The sequence below is a fragment of the Propithecus coquereli genome, unplaced genomic scaffold (genome assembly GCF_000956105.1).
Source record: "Propithecus coquereli isolate 6110/MARCELLA unplaced genomic scaffold, Pcoq_1.0 Scaffold76, whole genome shotgun sequence".
NCBI lineage: Eukaryota > Metazoa > Chordata > Mammalia > Primates > Indriidae > Propithecus > Propithecus coquereli.
In genome coordinates this window covers 868598-885176 of record NW_012153729.1, presented here as the reverse complement: position 1 = coordinate 885176, position 16579 = coordinate 868598, and the positions used below count along the sequence as shown (strand labels likewise).

The window sequence follows — 16579 nt, the reverse complement described above, 5'->3', positions numbered from 1 at the left end:
CTCTTGTCCTCACCAAATTGTATGCAATCTCCTGGTACAAGAGAGTCCACAGCTATAGTGCTTCTCGCCACCATACTCTCTTACCGCCTCATTGCTTCTGCCTGGGCTGTTGCTATAACCAGCTCACGGGCCTCTCGTCTCAGCACGCCGTCCTTTGTGCTGCCATCTATGGTCTTGTACAACAAGGCAGACTGATGCTCCTCCCCGAGGACTCCCAGTTGCCTATGGAATGACGCTGAAGGCCTGCTGTGTCCTCGGCCTTCTTGCTCTTCCCCATGCATACCAGGCATTTTTATCCACGCGCGCCTTCGCATGTGTGATGGAGGGAGGAATCCCAGATGGCTGCAGCCTGGACTGCTGAGTCAAGACACCAAGCGAAGGCTGGGCGCGGTGGCTCACGCCTGTAATCCTAGCACTCTGGGAGGCCGAGGCGGGTGGATTGTTTGAGCTCAGGAATTCGAAACCAGCCTGAGCAAGAGCGAGACCTCGTCTCTACTAAAAATAGAAAGAAATTAACCAGACAACTAAAAATATATATAGAGAAAAAATTAGCCGGGCATGGTCGCGCATGCCTGTAGTCCCAGCTACTCGAGAGGCTGAGGCAGGAGGATCGCTTGAGCCCAGGAGTTTGAGGTTGCTGTGAGCTAGGCTGACGCCACCGCACTCTAGCCCAGGCAACAGAGCAACACTCTGTCTCAAAAAAACAGAGTATGAATTCTGGACCCAGACTGGGTACACACATCAGCTCTGCCACTTACCAGCAGTGGGACTTTCGATGAGTTGCTTTATCTTCCAGGACCCCTGGTCATATCTGCCCCCCAGTACCTAGCAGAGCACCTGATACCATAATTAATTGTTAAATAGTACCTGTTTGCCAGGCTTCTGTTTTGTTTTTTAAGAGATGGGGTCTCAGGGTCTCCCTCTGTTGCCCAGGCTGGAGTACCGGGAACGGGGGACAAAGACCAAATATTTATTGTTTTTTATTATACCACAACAAATGATACTGGTCTATAATTTTTTCCTTCTTGTAATATCCTAGTCCAGTTTTTCTATCAAGGTTATGTTGGCCACATAAAAAGAGTTGGGAAGGATACTCTGTTTTTCTGTTCTTTGGTAGAGTTTGTGCAAGATTGGTGTTACTTCTTTAAATATTTGGAAGAATTAACTCATGAAGCCATCTGGGCTTGGGATTTTCTTTGTGAGAAGTTCTTAAATAATAGATTCAATTTATTTATTAGATATTGGATATTCAGATGTTCTTTTACTTCAGTGGGCTTTGGAAAGTTGTATTTTTCAAGCAATTTGTCCATTTCATCCAAATTGTCAGTTTTTGTTAATATTCTCTTATCTTTTTGATGTCCATAGGATCTGTACTGACATCCTCTACTAAAACAGAAAAATTAGCCAGGCTGTGGCCTACATCTGTAGTCCCAGCTACTTAGGAGGCTGAGGCAAGAGGATCACTTGAGCCCAGGAGTTTGAGGTTGCAGTGAGCTACAATGACACTACTGCACTCTACCCAGGGCGACAGAGTGAGACTCTGTCTCAAAAAAAAAAAAAAGATAGAAAATAAATCATTGATTTTCAGCCTTTCCATTTTGTTAAATATACACATTTTTAAGTTTATAAATTACTCTGTATGCCCTACATTAGCTGCATCTGATAAGTTTTAATAACTTATGTCTTTTTCTTGTCACATTCAGTTCAAAATATTTTGTAATATCTGTTTGGATTTCTTCTTTAATCTATGGATTACTTAGAGATATAATTTCTAAATAAGCGGAAATTATCTTTTTATTATTGATTTCTGACTTAACTCCATTCTGGTCAAACAATATTCTCTGAGTGATTTCAATGTTTTGAAATTTTTTTAAAACAAGTTTTCTTTATTGCCCACTACATGATCAATTTTGTTTTGTTTCATGTGCACTTCAAAAGTAAATTCTATCATTGTGGGTACAGATTTTGATATATAACCAAGTCAAGTTTGTTAATTGTATTATTTAGAGCTATACCCTTACTGTTCTTTTATCTTCTTGTTTATAAGCTATTGAAAAGTATATGTTACAGTCTTCCACTATGATTGTGGATTTGTTTCTCTCTTTTTTGAGTTAATTTTTGCTTTATGTATTATGAAGTTATATTATTGAGTATATACAGATTTATGATCTGATATCTATCTGTTGGATCGACCCACTATGATATGTATCTTTTTATTTCTAGTAATGCTTTTTGCCTTAAAGCCTTATTTGGTAATAATATAGATATACCTGCTTTCTTTTTGTTAGGGTTTTCTTTTTTTTCTTTTTTGAGACAAAGTCTGACTCTGTTCCCCAGGCTGGAATGCAGTGCATGATTGTGGCTCACTGCAGCCTTGATCTCTTGTGCTTCAGCAATCCTGTCTCAGCCTCCTGAGTAGCTGGGACTACAGGTGCCCACTACCACACCTGGCTAATTTTTCTTATTTTTTTCTTTAGAGACAGGGTCTCACTATGTTGCCCAGGCTGGTCTCGAACTCCTGGCCTCAAGTGATCCTCCCACCTTGGCCTCCCAAAGTGCTGGGATTACAGGTGTGTTATTTTTTATTCTTGTAGATTTTTGTTATATCTACACATATATTTATAATAAATTCCATAAGACATTATACCTGTTGGGTTGACACTTAATATTCTTTAATAATTACCCATATATTCATCGTTTTTGGTATTCTTCATTCCTCCCTGCATTTCCGTGTTTCCAACTATGATCATTTCATTTTCATTCTGCAGACTTACTGACCATGAGTTCCTCTGGCCTGTTTTAAAAATTTTTGCTTGTCGTTTTATGCTATCAGTTAGGAAAAAAATTATATTTGACCAAAATATTTGGCCTTTGTCTTATCCCCCTTCCTTATTCAAATCATTCGCAACCATAAAATTGGGGAACACTATAATAGCTCTTAGGGGGGAGGCCAAAGAGCCTAAAAAACATTAATTGAGAATACTCCATGAAGGCGCGGAAGACCAAAGTAAAAAAGCATTATGATTAATATGTCGTATGAGTGTACATATTTTCTAATTGAAATATGGTATTCACTCAGAAAACATGTGCAGATCAATACGTTTTCACAAACAGAATGTAGTACATATATCTTAAAACATTAATTTCTCTTTAAAGAAGCAGAATTGTGCATCTCACGAACACATTACTTACTATTCAAGCAGACGGCTTCCAGAGCAAGTGTGTGTGACTTCACACCATGTGGCCGTCCTCATCAGACCTCCCCGACTGCCCCATCTGTGACTTGATGTCTCTCTTCTTGTCAAGGTGCTCGCCTCGATTCAATTCGTCTCTGTGTCAGGCAAACGAGCCAAGGTCATCAGCCTTCTGGCTTCCTCCGCCCTGAGCCATGCTTCACGGCCCTCTCTCTGCCTGCTGTTCCTCAGCTGATCTGGAGCCCTGATGTCACTCATGGCTGCTCCATGAAGTGGCTTGGTCATGGCAGTGCTGCCTCTCACTGACTGCACCATTTGTTAGCTGTGGTTTATCCTCCCGGGGACTATAAAGGCTTGTGCCAGTGATGACTGGTCCAGCAACAAGAGCTTGAACTGTTTGGGAGGAAAGACTGAATATTAAAATTTTAGCGGTCACCATGCATTAAGCACCTACTGTTGTCAGGTTCTCTGCCTGAGTCTTCTATACAGTGTCTCATGAATCCTCACAACAATTCGTTGATTATTGCTATCCCATTTAAAATTAAGAAACGGAAGCTCAGAGAAGTAACTTGGCTGAGGTCACACAGCTAGTGAATCCCAGAGGGTTTGGATCAGCCTAACTCGTGCTCTTTGCTGTAGGTCCAACGTCTTCTCCTTATGTCTCAGCTGCTGACACGTCGTGACTCAGCTGTTACCAATTTCCCTGGAAGCCCTGGAAAGGCCACCCAGGCCCGCTCTCTCACTGGTTTATGTTGAACTGATGGGGAGACTGTGGCTTCGATCAGGTCAGTGGTTGTCATCCACACCCACGTGCCAGTCATCTCAAACCACCCACACTTCTCCAATGGTATCGGGGTGTCCCCACCGCTCTGCTTTTGCTAACAAGTTTCCCTCTGCTGGAAGCCCCCTTTCTCCTCTTTTCAAGCTGTTAATGATCTCTTCAGCATTCAAGGTCCGCCCCAAACATCATTCCCGTCTAAAGCTTTCCTGAGCTTCTGCAGCCCAGAGTTCACCATTTCTGCTGTGCAGAGGAGAGTTACCACAGCAGGCCTGAGACTGCTGTCCTTAGAAAGGCCTGCTTCCAAGGTTGGCCCTTGGCTGGCATTTAGGAACTTGGATTTCGGGAGGGTTACCATGAGTTCCTGATAAGGGTGGCTCACTGTGCCCAGACTGTACAAACCATGTGGTTTATGTTGAACTCCTTCTGGAGTCTGGAATCTTGGTACATGGTAGGCAGAGGCTGCCCATATGACCAGCCCCAACAAAACCTTTGGGCACTGAGTCTCTAATAAGCTTCCCTGGTTCACAACATTTCATACTTGTCATTACGCACTGCTGGAGGAATTAAATGTGTCTGGTATGATCCCACTGAGAGAAGACTTGGAAGCTTGCTTGCACGTGGTGGTTTTCAGACTTTGCCCCATGTGACTTTTCCTGTTCCTAATTTGGTGTTATATCCTTTCACTGTAATAAATCACAGCCATGGGGATGACTATATGCTGAGTCCTGTGCGTCCTCCAAGCAAATCACTGAACCTGGGGAGTCTCGGGTGGTCTCGGGAATCCCCAACACACCTGCCGTATGTCCTGCCGTATGTCCGAATATGGATTTCCAGCATTAACACCTCGAATGTGTCGATGCTCTGGTTTATGTGTCCCTCACTCCCGCTGTCACAAAGGCAGGGTCTGCATCTTCTTCTTTGTCATTCCTGAGTTGGTATGAAATTCAGTTCTGTCGCCCACCAGAGGGTTTTCCCAGGTGGGTCACCTAAACATTTAGCTTCACAAGACTCCCATAAGCCATACGTGTCACCCAATTCCTCATAAAGATGTAGAACAGGAAGTGCAGATGCGCAGCACGGCAGATTTGAGGGTTCCTTTTCTAGGGGAGTCCATGCAGCAGTCCAAAAAGCTATCTTTTCTCCAGGTGACTGCTCAGATACAGGAGATGAAATCCAAATCAGGTGGAACCCAGCCTGGCTGAAAGGCCTCGTTTCCCACAGGAGCCACTGTTTCTTGTAACAATTGCATGGGCGTGGCTTCTAGAGCCCCTGCAGTTGTGAGTCACCACTGTCAGGAAAGTCCAAAGCTATGGCTTCCCATCAGGGATTATAGTTCTCCCAACCAGGTGCAGTTGACCAATCAGGGGTCACTTTTACCTTAAGTATTATTAAGTATGTCTGGCAACAAAATTGACATACCACCTTAATAGGTTACCAAGGGAACAGAGGGAGAGAGTTATGGCAGCCAGCCTCCAAGACCATCCCCCAGTGTTCCCTGCAACCTGTGTTCATGCTTTCTCACATCACAGCCTGTGTAATCACATTGGGGAAATGATGGTGTATGACTTCTGAGGTTAGGTCATAAAAGATATCATGGCTTCTGCCTTACTCTCTTGAATCATTTGTTCCAGGGGAAGCCAGCTGCCGTGTTGTGAGGACGCTCAAGCAATCCTATGCAGAGGCCCACATGGTGAGGAACTGAGGCTCCTGCCACCAGCCATGTGAACGCACCATCTTGGAAGTGGATCCTCCAACTCCATCCAAGCCTTCAGATGAAGAAGCCCGGACCAACATCTCAACTGCAGTCTCATGAGAGACCCTGAGCCAGAACCATCCACCTAAGATGCTACCAAATTCATGATCCGTAGAAACAATGAGATGATAAGTGTTTGTTGCATTGAGCCACTAAGTTTTGTGGAAATTTGTTACTCAGCAATAGACAACTAATATGAGAGTCGGCTGAGGGTCACATTCTCATTCAGTAGTGGGCTTTGTTAACCCTTTGCCTACTGTGGTTCACTTAATAAATTCTCGACGAATAAAGAGTGAAAATGAGCACAAAAGTGCCCAACAAATTTTTGTTCTTTCTTGGATGAGGGAAAGGTCTGGAACTAAAATAATGTAAAATTGGGAAAGGGTGATGGGGATGGTCAGACTGATATACAAGCAGTGAAAATGAATGAGCCAGAGCTAAACACAACCACATGGATTAATATTTGCTACATAATGTTGAGTGAAAAAAGCTGGTCCTAAAATACAGTGAGACACCGTTTTGATACAGTTTTTTAAAAAAAGTAAAACCAAACAATATATTGTTTAGATATAAATAGACATGATAAAACAAACAGAAAACTGCAAAAAGGAAAGGGTATGGCATTAATAAAGTTTAAGATAATGGCCACCCGTGGGACAGGGAGGCAGGAGGATTGGTTAGAGCGTGTTGGTAAGTGTAAGTTATTGGTCATATTGGTTCATGGGTATTCCTAATACTATTAAATACTAAAAGAATGAAATCCATAGAAAGGGCCATGCATGGAACAAAGATGTTTGTGTGCCAGGGACTGAGAATTATGATTAACCCAATTCAATGAGCCTGACGTCCAATAAAAAGTGGTGATGGGAGTGAAGTCTAAGGCCTGAAGAAAAGGAGGGATGTTGAAATTTTAAATACTGAGAGTTAAATGTGAAATGAGGGCAGGTAGCCAGTGGGATGGACACCACTATAAACAAAATGTATGATTTTGCTATTTGAGAGTAAAAGGCAGCACGATTTCAGGGCACTTAGCATGTTAAGATGTGGAAATAATGATACATTTTATAGCCTGCTGGAAATCTGTGTCTGGGTCATCTTGGCATTGCTCACAAGGGGAAGGAAAGACACAGGCAGAGAGAGCTTTGAGGAGCCCAGAATGACAATGAATCAAAGGTGTGCGCTATGAGCAGGGGCTGGGGCACCCTCGGGCCTAGAGAATTGTGTTCCTTACTTCCCTCTTTTCAATCAGATGAGTTCTCTGTGTTCATATTTGAGAGTCTCTCGTTTTAACTCTTGTCTCAAAGCAATCTTTGCTTCTTACCGTAATGATTAGGTAGAGCTGGGGGGGTCCTGAAATTCCTGCCTGAGCCAAGTGTCCACTGGCTTAGGACACATACTCGCTGACACATGAGCCTCTTCTAGAAGCAACCGCTTCTTTGTGCATGCATATGGAAGGAGGCCTGTACATAGGTAGGTGATGTTGGGTTTGTAAAGAAATCAGCATAGAATTGTAGTGAAAATCCTAAGAAGAAAACACAGTATCTCCAAGGATATAAGAAAAAAGAAAATGAAACCAGAGTCTTCATTAACTTCCAAGGGCGGTAAGCTGGGGCGGGCTCTGAGAAAGTCAGATCAGAGCACAACGTGTTCAGTCTAGCCCAGCAGAGACTAATTTTAGCATCTCTTTTCCCACTCTTGGGACTGTGCACCTTGCCCTAGCTTGCTGGTCCGAGCCCACTGCTCTCCTTCCCCTGCTAACTCTCCACAAGCTCAAACCTCCTTCCTCTCACCCACTATCCTGAATCACCCCACATCTCTCCAGAGCTTCCAACACAGCAGAGCTTCCTCTGCATTTGCTGGGTGAAGGTGAGGACCACCTGCTGCAGTGTGAGCCGCTCTCGTACCTGCTCTTCTGGGTTCAGCCTCTCATGACGCAGCTCTCGGGTCTGCTCAAAATCTCACGGGCTATTGGCATCACCTGGTATGAGACTTTCCTAAAGCATGGACATAAGATCTTTTGGCTGAATTTCTGTCCCCAGTTTTCTTCTTTTTCCACCTTTGCTATCTGGGGTCCCTGTTGCTCAAGTGGAACACGGGGACTCTAGTTTCTTGGGTCCTTCCATTTTGTGGTCATTATTTGTTCCAGATGGATTCTGCAGAGATCAAACCCGAAGAGCTCTTCAAATGCCTAATGATTCCTCTTTAGGGCCACTCCTCAAGTATAAGTTATTATCAATGTAGATAAAAGACAGCTATTGTTGGGATCACATATAAAATATATACCAAGCCAGTCACTACAGGGAATTTATAATTAGAAAGGGAGGCTGGGCATGGTGACTCACACGTGTCATCCTGGCACTTTGGGAGGCAGGAGGATTGCTCGAGGCCAGGAGTTCGAGATCAGCCTGGGCAACATAGTAAGACTCCCTCTGTACAAAAAATACAAAAATTAGCTGGATGTGGTGGCATGTGCATGTAGTTGCAGTTACTCAGGAGGCTGAGGCAGGAGGATTGCTTGAGGCCAGGAGTTTGAGGTTGCATTGAGCTATGATGTTGCCCGGGCTACAGTGTGAGACCCTGTTTCTAAAAAAAAAGAAAAAGAAAGAAAGGGAGAAAATACTGAATAGCTACTAAAATAATGATAGCTATAATATCTCAACAATGGACAAAATTAATTTTGACCATCTGTCCTGTGGAACTGAAGGACATTTGACTAAGAAATTACGTGTAGTAAGTCTTAACATCAAGTACAATGTCACAGAGAAAAGGAGATTATCAAGTAGATTAACACACATCCTGGTTCTTGGATGGGTTACACAGGGTCCACACAGATACTTAAATTTTAGAAAGTGCAGATATATAGAAGAAACTCAGTTATTTCTAGAAAATACCCAAGAGATTATCTATGAAGACCCCAAATACAAGTTAGGTGAACAGGGTGCAACTTCAGAGAGGCATAGCTGGATAGAGGCTGTAAACAGAAAAGCTTAAACTAAATTCATTGCACTGTAATTTAGCTTGAGAAGAGCATGTTCACATGGGGAGAGCTCTGAAAGGGATGCTCAGAGACAAAATGACTCATCTCACCCTTAATACCACAGAAAAGAGCGCCTGTTAACCATGAAAACTAATCAGCCATCTTGACAGGTACATTCTAGACACCCGAAGCCATTAAACTTGGATATCACTCTACCTGTTCTGATTCTATACTATGTGTTTCAATATAATGTAGTATAAGCATCTCATCTCCCATGTAGATCTTCCCACGGTAAAGGAATACACTGTTGGTAAATACAATTATCCAGTGTAACTGATAATTATATTTTTCACTAGAATGGAATTAACTCACACTCTGGATTTATACATCAACCTCTTTTGAATTTGGTCAGCATTAGTGTGTCTTCTGGAGCCTGTTAACCTCTGTGCGAACTAATGAAACTAGCTTTTTGGCCCCATAGAGTGAAGGACCAGACACCGGAACAAGGACACTTCTAGGATTGTTGCCAGTCATTCTGAGGCAGGTCTTATTTGAAACTGTGACAGTTCAGTAACACACTAGTAAGTCACTTCAAAGCTCTACTTGAAGGAGCTTTGTGCCAAACACGTGAAACTACCTTATTAAGGGTTTCTATTGGTACTTCAGTAACTAAGCTATCTTGATTGATGTTCAACACAAGCATTGTTCTAAACTTTATTCTATAACGTCAGAGCAAGAGTCCAGTGAATGTCACTTAATGCATACAGACAACACATTTAAATAGTTTTTAGCTGCATTCTATTTATACAGTGAGAAAATATTAATCTTGTGTTACTACAGTAGGTCCATCTAGGAGTCCATGAACACATTTCCTAGACTCGTCATCAAGAATCCCCGAATGTACTGAATTGTAGAATTTCCATCTGGCACAATCCACATTTTTCCAAATAATTATTTCCATTGTTTTACAAGTAATTATATATTAATGTTTGCTTGATAATATTGAGATGTTACTTGCTGTTCATGATGTATGTAGGTGAAAGGGCAAGGAGAATAGACTTTGTTCCTTTCCTTTCCAACTGTTGTATCTCTTGTGGTACTTCATTGATTAAGGACTATTTTCTGGAATGTACATAAAACTGAAACTATCCTTACTGGAATCCAGTTAGATGATTTCTCAAAAGTAGATCCGAAATGACTTTTAAATAGGCCTGTGCACAGGTGAATGATTTCTTTATGTTGGCATTTCCCAAAATGTGTTCTGGGGAAAACCACAGATATTAATAGGGCATTTTTCAAACGTTTCTGTGGTCAAAATACTTGAGAAACACCAGACTAAACGAAATTGAGTCCCATTACTGCATGCCTTCTACAATTTAATATTCTATCATTAACTGTGTTAAGAGACTATAGCTCAAATCCCAAAGTTATTTGTCCCTCTCTTATTTTCTTCTCAGGAACACGTGGCATCCAGATTCACAAAAAGTGGTGGAAAAAAAAAAGAAACACATGATGGTAAAAGCTTCTTTATATGAAATACTCCCCAACACAATCTCATAGGGTAGTGCCAGAGAAGGTATATGGGTTTCACAAACGAACATATACCACTGCACAAATACGCACAGAGGGACAGGATGGCAGACATTATGCTCATTTTAAAATTGTGGACACTCGAGTTCAGAAAGTTTAGGCAGCTAGCTCCTATGGTGAGTGGCTGCCCTGGCAGAGAAAGAACCCAGGCTACTATTCTGCAAGCAGTACTCTAAAACCACGAGTCCCTCTTCGCCCTGCTAAGCGCCCCTGATTTTGCGTCTTCACTCTCCTTTCCACAGGGAGGACATTAGGACCCCTCCACCCCCGCACCTTCCGTCCTCCTTCCAACCGCACTGTCTGCATAGTTTCTTTCCTCCCCACTCTTCTTCCAGGCTCACAATTCCTCACCGCCGATCTAACTCTTCTCTCTCATATTTGGCCACAATTAAATACTACAGTACATTTTTTCTGTTGTTGTTTTAGTGACTTGAGCTTTTTAAATGGGGTAGTCAGTCGTTCTCTCAGATGCACGAACAACGGGCCCTAAACCACACACTTAAATTGGAGTGTCATCATTATTTTTTCGAGCCAGTTGGCCTCGAGGGGTTATAAAAAGGAATGATGTTCACAGCTTGGGAGTATTCGAGGGGCCGATCGCGAAGAGGTAGCACTTCGGGGCAAGGGACTCCGGAGCCACAGGCTTCCAGGTGGCCCCTGTGAAGCCTTCCGCCCTGGCCCCCAATTCCGCGGCGCGCAAGGCCGGTGGAGGAGGCCCCGTGTCCTCCCAGCAAGGCATCCAGAGAGCCCAGAGCAGGGGGCCAGGAGGACGTCCGTCAAACCTCCCGCCGACACCCCCAAACTCAACACACCGACCTGTCGCGCCGGGGCCGGAAGTGGGTTGCCGGCGGAAGCCCGCCTCCGGGAGCCTGCGTTTCCCCTCTAGGCGTCTGGAGGTTTCCACACCTCTATGGTCTGGGGTCGCTCGCGGCCCTCGAGAGAAAGAAAAGGGGGCGCCCGGCAAGGTCGGGAAGAGCCGCGGTCAGTCTCTTCCGGACCCCTTTCCTGCCCTGTCTTACGCGTGCGCAGCTGGCAGCACCGCCAGCTTGGGCTCGGAGACTGTTCTCATCACGATTTAAGAAAATGAAGATGCAGGAACGCAATAGGGCACCCCAGAACTCAACCGTTTTCGAGCTTTGTTCCCTTAGTGTACGTGCACGTGCATTTTAAAATTCAGATGATGTCTAATTTTCATGCAGTAAAACAGCTGAGATGGCCCTAAATAAATAACTTTTTAAAAACGGGGTTCACATTGTAAATGCCTTTTGAACTTGAACCCCAGGCTGGGGCTGGACCTGCTCTCGCGTCTCCTCCCACAGACATGAGGGAGCCCAGCTGGCTCATCTGTTGATTCGGAGAGAAAGGGAAAACTATGCAGAATCTGGTAACGTTATAATTGTCTAGGTTTAAAAAACGTATAGCATCCCACACAGACAAGGGTGTGGCGAAATGAGTTCATTTCCAGCAAACAGAAGGCAAATGTATACGATGCTGTTGAAAAACTACGAATGCATTTTATATCAAGACATTCTGACTCAGGGGATCCCATCTGTGAAAATTTATCCCAAGCAAATAATGCAAGTGAAAAGGAAAGCTGCATTTGCTGAAGTAATTCTACAATAGACAACTGTTGATTTTGTTCAGTTTCCCTTTTTCTGATTTTAAAACTAGGATTTTTTTTTTTTTTTTTTTTTGTGGGAAACCCGCTCTCTCTGTCCACGTCCGAGATGGGCACATCACCCAGGCCTGGCCAGTCAGAACACCCCTCCATGGCAAGGCGGTAAGGCATGAAGTCTGGAGCCAGCCTGAATGGGCCCCCATCCTGGCTGTGCTGTTTAACAGGTGCGTGAGTGTGGCAGCTTGTTATTTAAGCCTCTCTGGGTCTCGGTGTACTTGTGTGTTGGATGGGCACACCAATAGAGGACGCCTATCTCATGGGTTTGGAGTAAGGCCTGAATGAATGAAGTAGGTGTAATAATGCCTGTTTTGTATGCCATTGTCATTTCCTACCTCCATGCCTCTGGTCAATATTTTCTATGCCTAGCAGGCGCTTTTCAGCTTTCCTTTCTTTCCTTTCTTTTTGCTTTCCTCATACTCCAACATCATCTACTGCATTATCCCAGAAATTATGTTTTATATCTTTCTTCCCTACTGGAAATGTCCTGAAGGCAGGATTGTGTCTTATTCCCCTTATTTGTACCTTGGGTGCTTAATGCAATTCTCACCCCAGAAATGGGTGGACAATACAGGTTTGTCCAGAAGACACCTTTGTCCTGAATATTAGCTAGCACAGGGCAGAGAGAGTTGGAACAATTAATAAAAATGTAATAAATCATAGAGGATAAACAAGAGGGAAATAAAATCACATGAAGCTAGAATAATTTTCTTACAAAAAGGGGCTTAATCCCTGGGGATTGCAGACTCCATTTCTTCCTAGCCCAGGACTTGCTCCCGTATGATGGACAGATGGGTTCTAGGAGCAGACTGCTACCTGAGGCTCACTTTCTGAATTACTGCTTCCTTTTTCTGCCTTGGAGCCCACCTTTTCCCTTGGGGATTGGCAGGAGAAATGACCATTCTCTTCAGAGAGATCACATCTACCCTCAGGATATCAGATACTGCCCTGCAAGGCCAATGTTCATGTGCAAAAATTCACACATACCATGCAAAGTGTACAGGGGGCTTTGGTAACCTTTAGCAATCTTGGGTGCTTCAGCCTGACCCTAACAGGTACACAAGGACCTCTTGACTTAGCTAACTTCTCCCACCACAAGATTCTGCAATTTTTCAAATATTTTCACATATCATATCAATGATCATTTTATAATTATAATTTTATTCCCCATAGCAAGTGAAGACATCATTAGGAAGTGGAGGCTTTGCCCAGGGATACACATGCTAGTAAACAGCCAAACCAAGACTCGGCCATGGGTCTTTTGGTTCCAGATCCTGCGCTTTTTCCATGACCACAGTGCTCTGTCTCCCTGAACTGGTAGGTAACAGTGACGTAAATTCAGTGAAAGAAATTCTGGCTGAGTCTTCCTGGGTATAGGATTGATCCGTGACTGGGGAATTTTAGGACAAGCCTGTCAGAGAGAGAGTGCGAAGGGACTGAAGGGGTCTCAGGAAGTCAGTGCATGTGGCAGATCCAAGCTGAGCGAGGAGGGAGGTGAAGGATAGGACACGTGGGCAAACAGAGGGTTCTGTTTGGGGCCTGGAGGTTCCCAAGATGATGACGAACAGGTACTTAGACTCTGAACAGGACTGGATGCTGGACTTAGAGGGCAGGATATAGGAGTTCAGGTTTGCCACGTGGCTCAGTTGGGGGTAATAACGGGGATATGACCGTGGAAGTGGGTGGGCTGTGGAAGTGGGTGGCTGAAGGGAAGAAGATGCAAGGATCACTGGAGGAAGGAGGTCCAAGGTCTGTGAGACTTGGGAGTTTGGCAGGTTGTCCACAGAGACCCCGAAATAACCCAAGATGAGGATAAGGGGAGGATGTGGGTGAGGTGCCCAAGTTCCCAAGGAAATCTGGAGGAAGATGAATAAGAGCAAAAGGAAGACCGAGGGTGACATAGATAGGTCTGTGAGCCTCAGGAGGAAGGGCGTAGCATACAAGTGGAAGAGCTATGGCCTAGCAGTGGCAATGGGAAGCTTAAGGAACTCCCAGTGCCAGCCTGAAAATAGGGGTGATCACAGGGGAGTGAAGCAACCTCCTCTGCAAGCCTGAGGGACAAGGCCAGTCGCACTTAGAATGAAGATCTGGTGGAATATTCTATGAGGACAAAGAGGACTATGTTTATGAAGATGCTCTTGAGGATTCAGCAGAAGGGACAAGGACGGCAGTGGAGGATAGACAGGTGGGGAGGTGGGTGGGGTAGGGTAGGGACGAGAGGCCGTGAGAGGGTTTGGGAACACCGGTGTGCTGGAGTCAGTGTGCACATGTGCACGAGAGCTGACTACGTTCATTGCTTCCCAACTCCAGTCTGTGACTCTGTGGTCAGCGAGGTCACGTTGGTAGAAGTATTTACACCACAGAAATGGGCAAATGCCACTAATCAGATCTACCCCCTGCCAAAAATAAAATGAAAAACAAGACCTGGAAACAACTGCTTATAAGCCACCAACTGCCCTTACCCTTAGTGAAACTCATTGATTAGGAGGGATGTAAGATATCTAATAATTATCTACGACTCAACGTTGTGCGTGGAAAACTCTACATGTGTGGCATGAACTCAATGCCAAAGGCATTAGGAGGGAGGCGTCTCCTCAGTTGGTGCAGCTTTGTCTGGGTTTTGAGGCAGAGGCAGCCGAGATAGGATTTCATATGTCAAAAATGTGGAAGGGGGGGTTTTCAGCAGAACACTGGCAAGAGAAGACCCGAGGGTGGGAAAATCCACCATAGATGAGGGAAAAAGCAAGTTTCAGGTCCGGCTAGAAAAGAGAGTTCACCTTAAGGAGCAGTGAAACTACAGCTGGAAAATCAGGTTGGGCCTGACTATGAAAGAATGAACTTTATTAGGGAAGCAAGTGAGAGCAAGAGAGGGGCATTATAGTAGCAATACCTGGGAAAAAGTAATCTCTGTGTTTGTACTTTTTTACAGAGATGTAATTCGTATACCCTAAAACTCACTCTTTTAAAGTGCACAATTCAATGGTTTTGGTATATTCAGGAGGTTGAACCGCTATCTGCTATCTGTAATAATTCCAGAGCATTTTCGAGAATAAACCCCACACTCGTTAGTAGTCACTTCCCATCCCCTCCTCCCCTAGGGATTTGTATTTTTTACAAAACACCAAATTTGGTGTCTGCAGGGTGGTCTACCAAAGATCAAGAGAAAAGGAAAAAGAGCACAATTAGCTTTCCAAGGTTCAGCTGGTGTAAGGAGAGGTTCAGCTAGGCATGGATAGATAGGTAGGTAGACAGGTAAAGCAGTATTAGATCCGCACGTGGAAGCAAAGAGAAGTGAGCATGGGGGAAGCTGATGTTTAAATGCAACATCTGAATAAAGTGGAAGTCGTGGATTTAAAATAAAATTCTTGCAGGGGTTAATGTTTTTACTTTCTTTGCATCTCCTGTATCAATCATCTTCCTGTACCCTTCTAGACATTTCCATTCCTGGGGAAACCAAGGGTAAAAATGCAGAAGGGCCAGGAACTTTGGAAAATCCCTTGCTTTGAAAAGTCATAGGAAAGACACTTGTTCCCCGCGGCCCTCTCAGCTCCTTACAAAGGGTGGCAGTGGCTGCTGGAAGCAGGAGGAGGGGCTGGGATCCCCTCAGGTCCCCCCCCCCACCCACTGTGGTACCTGAGCCATCCCATAAGTGTCAGGGCATGGAGTGCATCTGCTATTGTCAGAAACACCCAGGAAGCCACAAGCCTCCAGGTGGATCTTGGGGACCAGTGGCAGTGGAGGCCCCTTGGCTGGTGTGCATGGTGTTTAAGCATCCTTTGCAGGAGGGGTGCGTTTGACAGAAGAAAGGGGCTTCGGCAAGATGAATGCAAATGAAGTCCACCAGCAGTACATTTTCCTGGGGTCTCTTTTCCCAGAATGGGTCCCTCTTGCCCTAACCCCCACCTCCATCCCTCTCTGATCACTTGTGGCGGAATGGCTGGGGTATGTTGATGGTAGCGCTCAGCTCTTCTGAGTGTCTGCCACATGGAATCCCATTTTGGGGTGGCTGATCTAAGTCCCGAGGGGCCTTGCTTTATAAGGAGCACTAATCCCACTCTGCCACTCTTCGGGGCTGATCGAGCTTTTTATTCTACTTAGAATACTGACGTCATAGGATTTTTAAATTGGAGGGGACTTTTGAATTCATCAAGTCTGATTCTTTCTTATTACTAGCAAGAAACTAGAGAATTGAGAGTTTAGGTAACTTCTCAAAGTCAGTCATCTAACTCATCCATAGTGACTGAAAAGAGATCAGTGGCTGTGTGGGGACAACAGCAGGGAGGGACCAGAAAGGGGGACAAGGAGAATTTTGGGGGTGATGGGTATGTTCCCTATCTTGAGTGTGTGGGTGGTTTCATGGTGCACACGTAGATCAAAACTCATGAAATTGCGCACTTTAAATGTGTCAGCTTATCATATGCCAATTATACCTCCATAAAGCTCTTAGCCAAGCCACCCATCTTGTCAGAGGCAGAGAAGGGACCAGAACACACATCTTGTGCCTTGAAGGTGTCACGCTTCCCCATAACCCCAGCACTGTCTTAAAACCAAAGCCTATTTCAAGTTGTAGAAGTGGCTTTTCCCACAGTGTCATTTTTAAAAACTCCAT

The 16579-nt window shown here is 44.4% G+C and overlaps 1 long non-coding RNA gene across 1 annotated transcript; it reads left to right on the top strand.

Moving 5' to 3' along the window:
* Window positions 1–2538: 2538 nt before the first annotated feature.
* LOC105824735 lies at window positions 2539–6033 on the top strand. The gene is made up of 3 exons (XR_001138221.1): window positions 2539–2570; window positions 3861–3979; window positions 5607–6033. It is a non-coding gene; the product is annotated as an uncharacterized LOC105824735 (long non-coding RNA).
* Window positions 6034–16579: the final 10546 nt, after the last annotated feature.